Here is an 18,120-nt window from a genome sequence, read left to right on the forward strand (position 1 = left end):
AATTTGTTAGGCCCAGAACAACTGTTTGATCAGATAGAGTAACAACGGTTTTGAGAATCAATGAGAGGAAATGTTCGATTTTTGATTTGAGAGAAATTAAAGATGGACAAGATGAAAAAATGTGTATACAGTCCGCATCTTGTAAGTTACATCGAAAGCAGCATGTTCCTCTCCCACTACCCTATTTGGCGATTCTATCTGGAGTATAGTACATAAAAAAACATATTTTATAAAATTGTGTTTGCAGTTTGGGTGACATAAGTGTAGTTTGTGATAGCCCATATACATACACAAATTCTTCTGTAGAGATTATACATTTCTTTTGCCATTTCTGAATAATCTGAAATTTAAAAGAAATCAACCCTTACATTCCCAGGGGGTCTCTATGGTGTGGAAATCTATGGCTCTTGCCAGTTCCCTAGGTCACCAAAAGTAGATCCAGCAGTCGCTCCATTGCCCACCTTGTCCATATGACCTCCCAGTAATCCTTAAAATGAACCATCTTTTCCAGTTTCAGAAAACTCCTGAAAAACCATCTTTTCTAATCCTTGACAGCATCGTTAAGTACATTGAGCAAGGCAGTTGGTGTGATGTCAGAGCTGGGAGGCCCAGTAGGGTAGCTATGCGCTCTACAAAAACACCTGAATAGAATATCTTCAGGCAAGTAGATACAAGGCAAGCCATGACAAACACGTTTTTGGCAATTACTTTAATACAGATGTTAATATGTGTGTTACTGTGTGGAGTTAATTCTGAAAAGCATTTTCAGTACTTGTTTTTTGGAGCCACATTGATGAAATAGCATTGATGTTCCCATTCATAGACATAAGGAGGGTTATGTTCTGCTCCGGTAGTGTTAATTCATGAATGTTAGGTTTGGGTTTGGATATGTGGTGTCAGCACTACAAGTTGTAACGTCACAGTGGCAACTGGCCACGAAAATTAGTAGCTATTAACACAGGTGCCCTGTTAACCTGCTCCCACTATTTCTATATTAAATGGAATTTATTTGAATTTTATTTCATTCGCATAGTTACTAAAAACTATTGCAATACAAAGGCTTCAGTTAAAACCATAAAAACATGATAAAATATGAAGGTGCACACTTGGTAATGGTAGATGTAGATATATAAGTTGCCAGCCCTCCTGAGGAATGCCCAAATTTCCTGTCCTTTATGGCTGGTGCGGCAAAGCATAGAAACCCTTGTAAATGTAGTGGTTCTGTAAGCCATGTTTCCTGCAGCAAGATTATGTCAAACCAGTAGAGGTATTGCAGGAATTCTGGGTCTGTTTGTCTGTTTGACATTCTATGAGCATAGGCGGACCACCATTTTTTTTGCTCTGGTGCCTCCATCTGATTACAAATATTGTCATTGGGTTTCTGGAGAGTTAGTTATGGTTCTTGTAATCATCTCAAGATTCAGGTGACTGCTTCGGGGAGCTGTTTCTGCCCGGAGAAAGGCATGCAGGGTGCCCAGTGGGCAAGCCCTTTGTTGTGGAGATTGGCCAAATGCCCCTATAAGCACATAGATGGGGGGCCTTGGGTGGCTTTTGGCTCCAGACCTTTGGCTAGGTATTAGTAGAGGGATGAATACCCTGCGTTTTGGTGAGGAATGACACTGATGGACCAAGCTTTAAAGGTATAGTACTTGTCTAATACTTTGTGCAATTGTGGTTGTTTTCCACATAGCCCTTTTTGTCTCAGGCTTTGGTGGGTTTTCAGGTTGGAGAAACTCCATTGAGAGAAGGTCCGTTAAGATTATGTCCACAAGGTTAGGTGTGGCTCGTAATAATCTCAAGTTGTTCCCCGAGTTCAGGATGTCATGGTTCCCTTCCCTCGGGTTTGAGCAGTATAGAGATGATACCAGGCAACATTCTGTTTGGGGCTTGCATGTGCTTTGATAGCTCTCTAGCATGTTGCACAGTAGCCTATTGGAAGTTAAGGTGGATATCCTCCATGGATTGTGGTTGCTCCCCCTCTCTAAAGGAGCTGTGTTTTATTTCAGTACTTATCAAATTGATTAGCACACCTGGTGGCATCAGTTTCGCCGAACGCAGGGTACCCTGAAGTGGCTGGTCAGAATCCTGCCGTAGGTGCCCTGCAGTTCTAAGCAGGACTGGGTTTTGAATAGTGAAGCTCATAAAAATACTTGTCTGATCATTGTTGGCTTGATGTTCAGAGGCAATCCTCATGATTGCATCCTTTCAGGAGTCCTGGTCTCTTTCTGCTGCTAAACTGAAACTGTTTGGAGTACATCCTTTCCCTCAGGCTGAGTTGGAAAGGTTAATGGCTTTTGGGGCACTGATATGAGTGCTGGACTTAGGTCTGAGTTGTCTCTATCTCTACGAGAGGCAGTCGTTCCCAGTAGTGGGATCCTGTTTCCTTTTTTGACAAGTGGCCTCCTGGTGCTGTGGAAAGGAGGCAGTAGTCCTACGTTTGGGTGGATGTTAGTTTGTTTCTGACCTTGTGTTGGTTGCTTCCATCATTCAGGATGGTATCGGTTTTGGGCACTGTTGACTGAGCTAGAGAAAAAGGCTGCTTGGTTTGGAAGAAGTTTTTGATTGCAGGCTTTCCCTTTCTACTGACGAAATGCTTGGCATTAGTCTTTATAGTGAGTGGTTCTTCATGGTCTGTCGTAGATGGTTCACTGACAGTGCCAAAAGCCCCCTTTCTTTGTTGGGTGGCTGAGTCCCCATGCTTGGTGTTCTGATTGGTTGGGTTGGCATGCTCCCCTCTGTCTTGCATGGGCTCTGAAATCAGGGCCCTGGAGGGAGAGCATGAGGAGGTGATTGATGCATTCCTCAAATCCTTGAGCATGGTAGTTAGCATTTTTGGGAGGGTCGATAGCTTGTCCACGATTTGCCTGCAACCAAAGCTAAGATATGCCTCTGATTGTGGTCATCTTATTAGGCCATTGAGATCCCCCAGTTATTCATCAATGTCAGCTGTGAACAAAGCCAGAGTGTTTAATAGGGAGAGCTGGATGTCAATCTTATCTGACTGGTATTGGAGCACTTCCACTGACAGTTGCATGGTATATTTGAAGGGCGGTACAGGCGCTGCCGACTTGTATTTTGAGCTCGCCACCCCCTTGGGCTCCCCTTTAAGCCCTTCACAAGGGGACTGTTTGCTGTCGAGTGTGTTAGGCTAGGGCATCTTCTTTGGGGGTGCACCCAAATGGTGGTCTAGCGAGTAGGCTGCTAGCATGTCCTCCCATTTTTGAGTGCTAAAATAGGAGAGGGAAACCCTTCCTTCTTCCTGGTTGGTGTGATCAGTGATAGCTATTAGAGTTGATGCAGCTGATCTAGTAGTAATGTTATGGTTTGGTGGCTAGGTGCAATTGACTTTTAGGTGGGGTTATGATTGAGACTTCTGCCTGCTCCTCGCAGAAGCTGGAGGACCTTGAGGACTTACAGGACATTGATTATTGTAGGTGTCCTTTTCCATATGCAGCAGGCAGCCGATTTCCATTACAGCAGTTGTAACATGTGTGTGCTGCTCTGGCCCCCCTGCTGTGAGCAAGAATGATGCAGATGCTGGATTAACTGGGGCCTGAGCCTCGTGTTAGCTGTTTTCTGGGGCCCAGGTTGTCCGATTGGGGACTGGATTGGATTTGCAGAAGTAAGCATGGGGAAAGATGCTGATGATAGACTGAGGTGGTGAGGGGGAGGGGAAGGTGTGACAGTTAACAGTGAAATTGTCTTGGGGGAATTCACCATTGCATAGCTATGAGAAGATGCACAGATCTAATCCTCCATGAGTGATATAGCCTCCTCGTGGGGCTGGGTATGAACTAGAGCAATGGTCTGCTGTAGAAACGGTGGTGTTTTTAAGGGTTGAAGGTGGGGCTGTAGTCCTTTGAGTGCTGCATTTCTTGAGTAGAGAGCGCTGCCTATATCACTTAAGAAATTACATTATGTGTAGATTTTTGGTTAATTTGGAGAAGTTGTGAGTTTTGGAGTGCCTCCCTATCCTCTTAGTGATGCACTGACCTTTGGGTCTAACTCTGGCGAAATTAAAGAGGTTTGGACGCTGTGTTGGGTGATGGTGGAGCATGGCTTGCGCTGCTTTCCTTTTCTGCCAGCTGTCCTAGGCGGGGTGGCCACCCTGGTTCACCCTAATATCATTGTGAGGTAGATGATCTTCCTCTAATTTGCACTACGTATAGCACGGTAGGTGGTGATCTGGTGGTGGCTCCTTCCTTTGTTAGCCTTCACCTTGATTTGATCCCTCTTTGTCACTACTGTTAGTTCTGTCTCTGCTACCCATGCCTGGGGATGGTAATGATGGTGATGGCGCTGGTGTCCCAGTTGTACGGGGACAGTCTCTTGACCTCCCATTGGTACTATTGCAGACTGTGTTCTCACAAGGGAGTCAAGTGACTTGAGGGTCTGTGGATGGGTGTGGCAAGTGGGGCTCCCCTGGCTAGCTGCAGGCCACATCCAGTGCTACCCGGACCGCCTCCACAGCTCGACGGGTGCACTCTCTGTGCAGCAGATGACTAAAGCTGCTACATTTATACTGTTCATTCCTGGTAGGCAAGCCTCCTGGATTGGTCCTTGGAGATTGGGAGTGGTGAGAAGTGGGAAGGCACCTTGCTCCTCGCTCCTGGCTCCTGACTACCAAGTTTTCCAGCTGTAGGACGCAGGCCTGGGTTCACATACTCTCCCAACCGGTACCCCCAAGCGCCCACCTCTGATGCCGGCTCTGATAGTACGCAAGCAGCAGTGCCTGGCTGTGTGATGGAGCTTGCTGAAGGTAGGGGGCAGGTAGAAGGCAGTGGGCCAAAGTGCTGTTTTAGTGCTAAGTGCTGCTGTGTTATGTGACCCATCTCCACTTACTGCTTTCGCTTCTCCTCTGCGGTGTGGGAGCCTGGTGACTGATCACATCCACGGTGCTAAGAAAATTCCCCCATCAAGGTATCCTTGATCCTCTCTGGCTCTGGTCACGTTGCAGAGCAGTGTGTTGTGGTGCAGCTGGTGGCTAAGCAGGAGAGAGAAGAGAGAATATCGCTGAGCGGCAGACAGGCGCCCGACCTGGCGCCAACCGCTTCCATCTGCAGCGGGGAGTACAGTCCCCACAATCAGGCCTGTACAGATTGCCAGCCCCTCCTCCAGTGGAACCAGTTGGCAGCAGCAGGAGTGGCAGTGGTAGAGGCCCTGTAGGTTGGCCCACTTCTATGGACTGTGCTGTACCACTGCACCTCAGCTTCCCGGAATCAGGGCCGATGTGTCAGGAAGGCTCTCACCAGATGCAGTCGGAGGTTCACGGACTCTGACTCCGCCTCCGCACTCTCCACCCACACCACGCCGCTGCCGATCGCTGGTTAGCGATAGACCACACCGGAAATTAGTCATGACCTACAGAAGCAGACTGAATGGAGAAAAAAATTGAATTTTGATTTTTCCTTAAAATGTTTTCTAAAGGCTATTTTTGCATAATTTGAGAGTTGCAACTTTAGGCTGGTTTTTGGACCGATACTGGTCTGTGTTGGGCTAAATTTGGGCTTATACTTGATGGCTTTGGGCTTAGAACAGGTCTCAAAATCTGGCAACACTTTTCAAAGGAGGATGCAGCAACATGAACAAGAGGAGAGCATTTATAGTCTGCAACCAGGAGGGAAACTGCTAGCTCTTATCAGTCGGAACTCCCTGCTTTAACCAACAAATCCTTCTCGGTTCATCTCTCCACTAGGTTATTCTGTTTCTTTGGGGTATTTGGTTTCTTTTAATGTCAAAGTATGTTTATTGAGTTTTAGAACAGAAAAAAAAACAGGCATGGCATAGCAATGGACAATCAACAGGCAAGTTAGGCAAGCGAGACAGACAGACACGTCTTCTCTAATAAGCGTTAGATGAGCAGAATGAGCATGCCCAAATGGAAAGGTGGTGCCCAGAGGTCGAGAGAAGCCCCTAGTCGGGGCAACAAGGAAACAAGCCAGCCCTAAGAACCCGCTTCCCCCCCTAACACCCAACTCTAACGCCCCCCCCACCCCACCAGTACGCCAGTCGTCCATAGTAATCGTGTGAGTTATAGCTAGTCTAAATGTATCAGGGTGCCTCTGGTCGCGTTCGGTCCACAATGCAGTCTGTGAGTCGTAGGATACGAAGGTACTTCGGGCAGGTGATTTCGGGGAATTCCCTGGAGAGCAGCGTCAGGAGCGGCTGCCAAGTGGTGCGGAATGCATCAGTGGTATGTGTGAGTGTGGCCTGGATCCGTTCCATGCCCAACGTGAACCACAGCTTGTGTAGCCAGCCAGTGTGGGTGGGTGGGATAGTGGAGCCCCAGAGCGACAGGACGTGTTGCGATGCTGCCTGCATAGCGATGCCCATCTGTTTGCCGCGAGCTGATCTCAGGGGGAATGTAAGTGCATTGGGAAGCCCTAGGAGTGTGTATGCTGGGAAGCGTGGGATCTCGGTGTCGAACGTGGAATCAATATCATCCAGGACGACCTTCCAGTACTCCTGCAAGGCAGGACATTCCGACAGGAGGTGAGTCAGTGTACCCCGGCTGCCACATCCTCTCCAACACAGCGCGCTACGGGCCGGGTTGCCTTGATTGAGTCTCGCTGGGGTAAGGTGCCAATAGATAGCCAATTTGATCGCCGATTCCCTGGCTTTGGTATTGCGGGTAGTGTGGGCGGCCCTGTAATATATGTGGTTCCATTCTATTGAGGAAAGAGGTCTTCCAAATTCTGCTTCCCATCGCCGCTGTCCAGCGGTCTTAGCAGGGTCGGCAGCAGGGGAGAGCATCCGATAGAGGTCTGAGATTAGATGTTTATCTGAGTCCTTGGACACGAGCCAGCGTTCGAACGGTGTCATTTGCCGGCCTACCAGAGGGGCAACGTCCGGGCTCAAGAGCCAGTGGCGGATTTGGAAATATTGAAACATGTGAGGGTCATCCACTCCATAGTCTCGCGAGATGTCGGCGAGAGAGAGGAACCCCTCCATATCAAAGAGGTGCCCAGCTGATCGGCAAGGCGTGTCACGCCATTGCAGGAAAGCTCGAGTGTCTGTGCCGGGTGGGAATGCGGGGTTGTCAAAGAGCGGGGTAAGTGGGGACGGGAAGGTCGTGAGGCCCCGTTTGACCGCTATCATGTCCCAGGTCGCCATAGTGGTCCGAGTAATAGGGGAGCGGTGGAGATAACGGGGCCTGTGCTGGCGAGCAAGAAACGGTATCTTCCACTGGGAGGTCTGTGCCATGGCCCTGTCCTGAAAGAGCCATCTCTTCTCTGATTCGGGCCGGTACCACTCCACCAGATATCGAATTTGCGAGGCCTGGAAGTATTGCAGCAAGTTTGGGATCCCGAGGCCGCCCTCGTCTACAGTCCTGTGCGCTACTCATCGATGGAGCCTGGCTCCCACACAAATTGGTGAAGATCATGTTGGAGGTCCGCTAGCATTCCCATTGGCGGCGACACCGGGAGGGTCTGAAAGATGTATAATATTTTGGGTAGGACAGACATCTTTATCGCCGCGATCCTCCCAAGTAAGGAGAGGGGTTGCTTCGACCAACGCGCGAGATCAGCCCGGATCTGGGATGATAAGGTAGAGTAGTTGTGATTAACCGTCGAGACCGTGGAGGAGGTCAGGGTAATCCCCAGGTATGGCAGTCGAGTGGTGGACCGCAGTTGGCACCCGAAGGTAGGCGTGGGATATTGGGAAGAGCATGGCTGCCAAGGGGCAGTATCAGGGACTTCCCCTGGTTGACCTTGAAACCTGACACCGCGCCGAATTGTTCCAGCTCCGCCATAAGCGCTGGTATGGAGCTAGATGGGCGGTCTAAAGCGGCGATTATGTCGTCTGCGTACAGTCCCACCACGTGGGGTTCGTTGCCGAACGACATTCCTATAATGTGGGGATTATCGCGGATCTTCTGCGCTAAGGGCTCCACGTATAGAGCAAATAGGAGGGTGAGAGGGGACACCCCTGGCGGGTTCCCCTCTGTATCTCGAAGGGGTCGGACTTGAGGCCACCCAGCCGGACACGTGCCAACGGACGGTGGTAGCAGCTCGCGATCCAGGCCTGAAACCGGTCGCCCAGGTGGTAGCGCCGCAGCACAGCCTGCAAGTAGGTCCAGTCGACACGGTCGAAAGCCTTCTCTGCATCGATGGCTAATAGGGCAGAGTCGGAGACCTGAAAATGAGCTTTGTCCACGAGGTGCAGGAGTCTTTTGGTATTGTCACTGCACTGGCGGTTCGGGACAAAGCCCAATTGGTCCGGTTCGAGAATGCCCGGGAGGCAGGGGCCCAGGCGAGCCGCCAGTACTCCCGTAAACAGCTTCAGATCTAGATTGAGTAAGGAGATGGGGCGGAATGCGGAGCAGTGCGTTGGGGGTTTGCCCGGCTTAGGCAGGACCAAAATGTCGGCTGCAAGCATATCGGGCGGGATGGAACTCGGCCCTTCAAAGGAATTAAATAGCCTGGCGAGGATAGGCGCTAGGACATGGCCGAAGGATTTATAAAAGCCCGATGAGAAGCCATCAGGGCCCGGGGATTTAAGCGGACGGAGGCGTGCAATGGCAGCGAGGATCTCGTCGGGGCGAATGGGGGCATCAAGGGTTTCCACGCTCGCCGAACATAACGGCGTAATATCGGCCGATTGTAAGTAGATGTCAATGGCTGTCGGCGACGCCTTATCCGTGCTATATAGAGAGGCATAGTAGGAGCGAAAGGCCGAGGCGATCTGTGCGTCCTCAGTAACTGCATCGCCGGCGTCGTCTAGCAGCGTCGTGATTTTGGAGCGTTGGAGTTTGGCTTTCAAGGCGCTGGCCAGGAGCCGGCCGGTGCGGTTGCCCCCCACGTAGTACGTGTGACGGAGGCGAAGAGCAGCAAATTCTGCCCTGTCGGTGTCGAGGCTAGCCAACTGGGCCCGGGCGGCTTTAAGTTGGTGCCAAATTCTCGGGGCGCCAGTGCGGCTGTGAACTCTCTCCAACTCCGCGACTTTGTCGGAGAGGTCGCTCCTCTTTTCTTTGCGAAGTTTGGCGTCTGCAGCTGATATCGCTATCAGCTCCCCCCTAATGACAGCTTTCAAAGCTCCCCATAAGGACGACATCGACACATCAGGGGTGTCGTTGGTGGCTAAGTAGTCTGAGATGCATTTATGAAGTTGGCGGGTTACCGCCGGGTTTTGTAAGAGGGTTTCGTTAAGCCTCCACGACCCCGGAGTGCGCGGCGAACTGGGCACGTTAAGCGTCAGTTCCACTGCTTGATGGTCGGAGAGGGCAGCCGGGATAATTGACACCGTGGCGATGTGGGGAATGAGGGTCGATGAGCCCATGAAGTGGTCTATGCGTGCGTAAGTGTGGTGTACGTGTGAGTAGAATGTGTATTGCGTTGTAAGTGGGTGTGCGTGTCTCCAAAGGTCCGAGATGTCTCTATCATGCAACCAAGTGGTGCCCTTCTGCGAAATCGCCCCTGTGTCACCGTAACGGTGCCCCGATCTATCCTTGACTGTATCCATGACGAGGTTAAGGTCCCCCCCTAGGAGCATGTAGGTGTGAGGTGCTTGAAGTGTTTCTGAGATTGCGGATAGCAAGAAGGGTTCCTGACCTGTATTGGGGGAGTAGATGGAGCCTATCGCGTAGGTGGTGTTGCCAATCTGGAAAGCGTGGGCTAGAAGGCGTCCCTTAATTTCCCCTATTTTGGCCCCTACCTTGCCTTTGAAGCGCCGTGATATGAGTATAGCCACCCCAGCTTTCTTTGATGGGCGAGTGGAGAAGAGTTGCTGTGGGAAAGCGCGGGAGCGCAGCCGGTGCCAGTCCTTAGCCAAGAGGTGGGTTTCTTGCAGCAGGCAGATGTCGGCCTCAGAATTCTCTAGGTAGGAGATGATAGCCCTGCGCTTAATCGGGTTATTGAGTCCCTTGACGTTAAGAGACAGGATTTTGAGCGTGTCAGCCATCGCCGGGGCACACAGGGGCGAACGGGCTCAGTAGTGCAAGGCGCTGCGCAATGGTGGAAAACGTGGGCAAACCCTGGTGTGTGTAAAGATCCCATGGCGTACTGGTCCCCCCCAATAATCCCCTCCCCCCCGTGGCCACCCTAACCCCAACAGAGTGGACCAGCCCAACCCCCCTCAAGTACTGAACCCCCATTCCCCAAGTTCCCCACCCCCTCCCAGAACAACCCCCCCAATAGAAACCGGTAAAAGTCTCGGGCCTAGTCGTGCAGGGCACAGGTCCGTAGAAAGTCAAAGAAAGGGGTACCATGGTTGCAGCCCAGTTGGCGGCTCCCCGGCCCAGACCCCAGTTAAGCCATGTGCGAGTGAGAGAACACCCCCAAATTGGTCAAGGTTCAAAAGGTCAATGTTCCACAGGTTGGGTGCCGTGTTATCTGCCACTTCCTGTACTGCCGCTTCTCGTTCCTGGGCGACCGTGATCGGGTCGGGTTTCGGGATGGTTCTCGGCGTTCTCCTCCTGCGGACCGTCTGCCAGCCGTCTCTTGTAGGGCGAGGTGGGTCTTCTTGCGACCGGGACGGAGAGGCGTCTCTGGAGGCTGAGCTTTCCGGCATGTCGATCCCAAGCAGGGAGCAGGTGTCGTGGAGTGCTCTAAGCTGGTGGAGGGAGCCGTTCCATTTAAAGATCAGACGGAACGGGTGGCCCCAGGAGTAGGGTATCCCGGCATCCCGCAGGAAGTTCGTCGCAGGTCTGAAGGATTTACGCTTTTGTAGGGTGATGTTAGAGAGATCCTGAAAGAGGGCCACAGGGTCATCGCGAAATCTGATGGGCTGTGCTTTCCTGGCCTCTCTAAGGATGCGTTCCTTCAGGGGGAAGTCCGGGAGGAACGCTAAAATGTCCGGAGGTGGTGCAGGTGCTCTGCGTGCCATGCCCACCCTGTGCGCCCTGTCGATTCGGATCTCAAAGTCGCTTGGCTCTCCCAGGATGTCTCTGAATAGGTCTTGAAGGTAACTGGTCACATTGTCCTTTTCAGCCTTCAACGGAACACCCCTGACCCGTATGTTATTCCGCCTGGAGCGGTTCTCCAAGTCTTCAGAGTGCGACTGTAAATCCACCTGTTGATCCTGAAGTCGCAGGATTTCCTGCTGGAGTCTCTCCACCTCCCCACTGCGGGACCGATCAGCGTCCTCCAGAGAGGCAACTCGCTCACTCAGGCCATCAATGTCACGACGGAGCTCGCGTTGTTCCCCAGCCAAGTCCTGTTTCAGAGTCTGGCAGTCCTCTCGCAGTGTGTTGAAGAGGGAGGCCAGGAAGGCTTTTGTGATCGGAGCGGAGTCTTCGTCCTGAGGCTGAGGGCTCGCGGGGGGTTTCGGGGACGACTGTGGCTGGTTCTTGTCTCCTTTCGACGCTGCTTTCTGCATGAGCTCCACAACGTTCCGGGTCCCTTTTCGACTAGAGTGCGTCATGATGTCCAGAACAGGGCGATAGGCCAGCCGATGGGTATCGTCGGGAGCTGTCGAGTGATCGCCCAGCAACGAAACGAACTGTGACGGGTAGCGGACGAATCAGAGCCGGTTCTGGGTCCCGCGAAGGGTCAAGGAACGGCGGCCCAAGAAGAAGCCCCGCAAGCCACTCCGGGGGCGGAAGAGTCTTTCGTGGGGCGCTGCAAGGGCGGCGCTCAGAGTGTGTAGTGGCTAGTGAGGTAGTGGGGGTAGAGATGACCAGATTAGACGGGCTGGGGCCACCGTGCCGCGCTGAGCAGGGTTATGCTTGATAGAGGAAGAGCAACGTAGGCCTAGGAAGAGTGCTTAGGCGCCAGGCAGGAGAGCAGTGCCCCGGGAGCAGCTGGAGGAAGATCTCGTGGACTGGGTGTCGCAGGGAGGTCCACGGACGGCCCCAGTGTCTGAGTGGGGGACCCGGTGGACGGCGGACAGCCGGCAACAGGGAGGAGGCCGGGGCTGACGGCCCTGGCGACCGGGGGCCCAGGATAGCGTCCAGCAGGGCTACGTCTCCGACCTCAGCAGTTGAGGGTCATCCAACAGAGAGTGCAGTTACCCGGAGGGGGGAGAGTGTTCGGTAGTCCAGGTCGCTGGGCGCCACTCACCTTATGCCCCCCGTCCAGGGGGCCATTATCAATGCGGGGGTGCGCTGCTGGGTGGCTTCCCACGTCGCCGGTGTGTCTCTCTGCCGGTAGGCCAGGGGGTGGGGGGCTCTGGGACTCCCCCGGCGGCGGGCCGGAGCCGCTTAGTAAGATGGCTGCCGTGGGAGGCGCGGTGGACGGAGGCCTCCGGTGGGGCTCGCAGTTTCTCGGAGGGGCCGGGGGAGTAGGCCCCAGCACAGGTGTTATCCCCCCGCTGGAGATCGGAGGTGCGAGGGGAATTCCGGTGAGTTGTGGGGGGCGGGCGAACGACGCCCGGTGTATGGCTCTGTGGGGGCGGCGGAGCTGGTTCTATGCCGCCACCCGATAGGCCCACGCCGGGGCCTAAATTGTCCAAAGGGCTCCCGCTGGCGTGCACGAGGCTCCGATGGAGCGGAGCCGCTGATCCCAGCGCGTCCTCCCCAGAGGCCGCCGATGAGGTGGGGGAGGACCAGCGGGAGCGCGCAAGACCGGAGGCCGGTGCTCCGCGCAGCCCAAGGTTCAGTAGGCCCGCCAAGAGAAGGCGCGGGTATGTGTCTGGAGGCCCACGCCGGGGCCTGGAGTCGTTGGTTGGCTGCTGACGGGGCACGGCCTGCCCGGGAAAGGTCGGGAGCACCGACCCCTCAGGTAGTCGGTCGCCGGATGCCCCGGGCGCCTCCTCGTGGGCAGCCGCTCGCAGGCCTAGCAATCCTGTCTACGCCCGCAGCCGCCGAGGCGTAGGCGCGCGGCGGAAGGGCTCTAACCTTCTTCGCCGTTGCACCGGTCGCGTCAACAGCGGAAGCTGCGGGTCACCAGTGTCCGTCGGTGCACAAAGCTCTAGCCGACGGTCCCCCAGTGGAGCAGGGTTGGTATGCGCAGAGTGTGGGCGCCGTGGGTCCGCCGGGGCCGGTCCCGTCCAGCCGTCTGGTAGGCCCACGCCGGGGCCTGGATTTGCCGGGGGTTCTCCGGCGGGACGCACTGTGTCCGGGGGGGTCGGAGCGCACCGCCTCCCCCAGCCACCGCACGCAGCCGCCGAGTTCGCCTCTCTGTGTTCCGGTGTGCGCTTCCACGGCGCTCCGGTCTAGTGCGTGCAGTCTCTGCAGTGCGACCGCGCGGCGGAAGGGCTCAAACCTTCGTCGCCATTGCGCTGTCCTCTCCGGCGACTGGGAATGCGGGGCCAAAGGCGATCAATAGCCCAGAAAAATCCGACCGGTAGCGCTCCAAGGCAGCAGAAAGGTTCGAGCTTGATTTGGGCAGATTCACAGGGGGTGGCAGCTAGAAATAGTGTGATAATGGGGCTTTGGGCCGGGGAGCCTCTCGATTCACGTCTATTCAAGCCGCCATCTTCTATTTGGTTTCTTTTGAGGCTGAAAGTGTAGTTTAGTTTAGTTAGTCTTTGCAAGTTCAGAGCAAGGACTCATTCATATTTTATTTAAGAATGTTGTCTGAATGTCACACTCAAAAGCCAGTGGGTAGGCATAACAACAGACTGTCCTCCAGTGAACTGCGCTTAATTTTCTCCTTTTGAATTTAACTTGATCTTTGAATTGGGCAAAGTAATTTTTCTGAAAAAGGTAAGTTGTTTAAAAAAGGAATTTGTGCTAATAAGTAAATGACTCATTGAAGAGATGCTTGTCAGTGTATTCTGCCCTTTCTTAGGAGTCTTCAGTAAGCTTGTGCTAACTACCAGTCATAGCTAGAAAGGCAGCTCCCAATGTTTGGTAGATTTATTGGGTAAAGATTTTTGGGCAAAGATGTAATGTACGTATTAAACATTGAAAGTTATTGTACTTTTGTGTCTCACAGGTTTTGAAGCCCCTGAAGGTGTTAAAAATCAAGGGTCCAATTGTGTCACCATTTCCATTTACCCCCATTTTCCAGTTGAGCAGTCACAAATAATACCCCTAGTTGCACTACCATGGAAGTTAAGGGAGTAAGTAGATCTACAGAGTTCCTGCCAAACTACTGTTACTTAAGGGCACGTGATTTTAAATAAAGGGTCATATTTACAAGCCCTTAGCACCAAGGGAGCGTCACTTCTTTGGCGCTTCAGTTGTTCAGCACCATTTTCCATATTTATAAGGTGGCACTAAGCCACTTTGTTTAACACCACCTTGTAAATATGCCTCTTTTCACTGCAGTCCTCTGCGGCAAAGAGGCATGCAATGGGTTTGCTCTGGGCATTCCACCACAACACCCATTGCTTTTTGACTCTGCCCCAGATTTACATGACTGAGGCAGCACCAAAAGCTAATGCCATGGAATACAAGGCATTAGAATTATGAAATTAAGAGAAATAATTAATTTCTCCTTATATGTTTTTTCTTTCCATGTCTGTTGCATTCTGCAGCACACATTGAATGTGCAAATCACCATTATTGATTGTTTCTGTGGCAGAAGGTTTTCCTCTGTAAACATAAACAATCGTCCCTGCAGTGCAGGTACCCTTGCAACATGGCTGGCTCTAGGCAGCTCTTTATGTACCAGTAGAAACACAGGGGTGTGCAATATACATGTGAATACAGCACATCCTTGCATTTTGAAAATGTCGGAATGCCACACTGCCAAAGTTGGTACAGCTTAGAGCTCCAACATTTTCTTGTGAATATACCCAAAGTTTGGTAGTACCTCATACCCACCACTTGATGGCTCACATGCCACAGCCTAGTTAGCTTATTAGATTTTCTTTTACTTCATATTCAGCGGAAATTAAAACAATTTGATTACTATGACCCAAGCTGTAAAGCCTAGATTATAGTGTTCTACTTACCCCCAATAAGACAAGCTGGATTCACACATATGTTTGATTGACAAGGTGATGCTTTTTGCTTTTGGCTTACATGGTCACTGTGGGGGGTGGGGTCTGGTGTAACTAGCAATACAATTTCTCTTCAGCAACAAAGTGTTACCTGCGGTTTGTTCAGGATTGTATACTAACATCATGTTGCACAGAGATTAAAACAAGAAAAACATTGCAAAGTGAGAACTCTAATTACCATAATATTTTGAGGAAACATCTAAAATAATTTTAATCATTATCAATAAATCAATTTTTACCTATTTAACAATGTTATATAGAGTTTCTGCAACAACAAACCATAGAAAGTTTCAAATACATAACTCAAAGATTCACATTAAATACTTCAAACAAAGAACAACATGTTGGCACTAAAAATGATGAGGCCAGAGGTGTGGAAATTAGGTCAGGAAGACAACATATTTGGGCACAAATATTGGTACTTAAGCAATTTGTAGATGACAAGGAGGTAGTAGTAAGCTGTTAGTTTAGGAAGCTGTCAATAGATGAGGTCATGAGGGGCTTTCTGAATAGAGAGATGTGTAGATTGTTTCTGATTTAGAGAGGAAGGGGGTTCCAAACAGTTTTTGATGTGCCAGTGAATGACTGTTCTGGGTAGAAAATTTCTAAATTATTAAGCCTCAAAGTGCAGATAGGTATTACTTGTAGGACCTCTTTTTTAAATGGGAAGAAGTTCTGAAATATAAGGAAGGATGTTAGCATTTTAGCACTGAAGATCAGGAAGCTTTCTGATAATCAATTTGGTAGACTCTTTGGGGGAAAACAAAGACGCAGTGATTTCCTCAATTGTCAATATTTAGAGATATTGTATTGTCGGCATGTTGGAGAAAATACATTCCCATTGTCCGACCCAGAGGCATAACATACATGTTGAATAAAGCAGGGACAGGTGTTGATTTCTGGGGCACGTTTCTAAGCAGTTTGAACATATGATGTAACTCTCTATCTTTACCACTTAATGCCTATTAGTTAGAAAATAGGAGAAACAACTTAGAGCTTCAGCTCTAAAAAAACATGCAGTGTTTCAGAGCTAAAATTAGTCTGCAGAAGTCTACTTTACTGAACACCAAAAAGACATCAGACAGATTGTGTATACAGGAGTCTCCATTTGTCAGGAAGAAATGCATGTTGTTCCACATATTCAGATTGTCAGTTTGAATATTGAACCCAAGTAAGAAGTTAGATTGATGGTCTGCAACAATTTCCATGGTTATCATATTGTTGAGTTGGTTCATAACATATCTTTCAAAAGTTATTTTTTAAGCTAGGGTTATGTGTTTCAATAGTCATGGAAGAAACATTGAGACAGTGAGGTACTGACCATACCTCAGTGCAAGAGGCAAGGACATGGGAATTTTTTTTATAAGGTTTCCCAGGAGATGATTAAGTTAGTATTTTCTTGGTTTTAGTTTCCTGATGACAGCGGTATGGTCTTTAATTTAAATGGGTTAAAAAGTGTCCTATGTATTTATTAGTTTGCTGAAAAAAGAATGTTATTTGGGGCAACAGTTTTCATTTTGTTTCTGATGGAAGCTACCATGTTATGAGAAAAATGTACTGATTCCTCACACTTGGTATGGCAGGGCAGAACTCGCCTGTGAGAGGTGCTGGATTTAATGTGCCAAAAGTTGGAAAAGATACTATTGAGCGAAGAGGTAAATTGATCCTGGGTGCAGATATATTTGGATAAGTGGACAGATTGTTTGTTTCATTAGTTCAGATAGTAATACAACTAATGTGCTTTTGACCATATGCTTGGGATATTTATAATCAGTTTTCTTGATACATGATTTGACTTGAAGAATCCTTTTAATTTACCCATTAGAGAGGTGCCATCAGATTTGCTACCATTAAGGTGATGCCATTGTAGTAGTTAGCTATGTGATGCATGTTTTTTAAGATTAGTATTTGCATTAATTTGCAAGAAACAGTTTACATGAGTGTGTCAGAGTAAATATTTTTTACTGGATAGATCCATCTTTTAAAAGTTAGGCCTTATTGAGCATGATGGGACTGAGATTTGAAAGTACAGTTGAACAGGCCCAGTTAAGAGGACTAGGAGAAAAACAGTTGATGTGAATGAAATTAGAGATTGTTTATTCCAAGATTCTGCTCTTGCATGTCAGCTACGAAGAGTGTTGAGAGAGGTTCTGTAATAGTATTAGGTCCCAAAAGTCAGAAATGATTTGTGTTTAAGGTTGCCTCAATCAATATTGGAATAACCTAGAAAAATGCTCTTTTAGGACAACATGATGTGAGAAATCAGTTCAAGAAGAGATCAATGAAATTTGAAAATAGTGTGATGGTGGATGGTGCTGGATAAGATATAATGACGGCAGTCTTAAGCCATTAAAAGTACAGTAACTTGTGACAGAGGAAGGTTTACAATTCAATGCATCTTTCTGTATGTTTGTTTGGCTGTCCCTAGTGTCCTGTTAAGATGGCAGTTGCCACTAATATTGTAGCCCTGACGTAGTAGCTGGTGAAAGATGGATTCTGATTGACCATTTATCCAGGAATTAGTGGCACAAAATGATGTTGAGGTGCTGATCAGAATTGGAATTGACATTTCGGAATATAACTTTTAGCTATAACATTTAGAAACATGCAGTTCAAATATTAGCTGGGAGTGATCTTTGTGGTTGAGAAGGTGCCTATGGACATTAGATACTTATGAGAGTGTCTATTTTCAAATAGTCAGTATGCGGAAATTTTAAAATGAATAGGAGTTTCAGATGATAAGGAAGTATGTGGAATGAAAGCACAGTATGGTATTTCTGAATAATTAAACATTAGGGGATTCCGAGCTTTAGCATTAAAGCATTCATGTTTAATAAACGCCTCATTTCTTGTAGCGTAATTATGGTGAAATTATACCAAAAGGCATCTTGCACTCAACAAATTATCCAAACAGGCCATTTGGCTAAAATTCCAAATCCAAAATTACATTTTGAGTTGAATTTCAGTTGCTCACATTTGGAATTGTATTTTTGTGCTAAACAAATAACTGAAGAGTCCGCTTGGGTAAAAAATTTACCTGAAACATTTTTTGACCGTCCACATTAAAGGAACTATTGTTTGTGTTTTAAACACTGTAGTTTGCATTCGGATTTGCAGTTTCGTGCTCTAAAATTACTAGAGTCGACTCAGGTAAAAAATCTATCCGAAATGCTGCTCACATTCTAAAATTAACTTGTGTTAGTCTTTCTCCACAAAATTAAGCGACAGGTTATAATGGCATAATCTGTGTCATTGAGTCATACATACATTTCATTACAACATGTGGCCATC

This window comes from Lissotriton helveticus, chromosome 1_1 (genome assembly GCF_964261635.1).
Source record: "Lissotriton helveticus chromosome 1_1, aLisHel1.1, whole genome shotgun sequence".
In the NCBI taxonomy this organism is placed as follows: domain Eukaryota; kingdom Metazoa; phylum Chordata; class Amphibia; order Caudata; family Salamandridae; genus Lissotriton; species Lissotriton helveticus.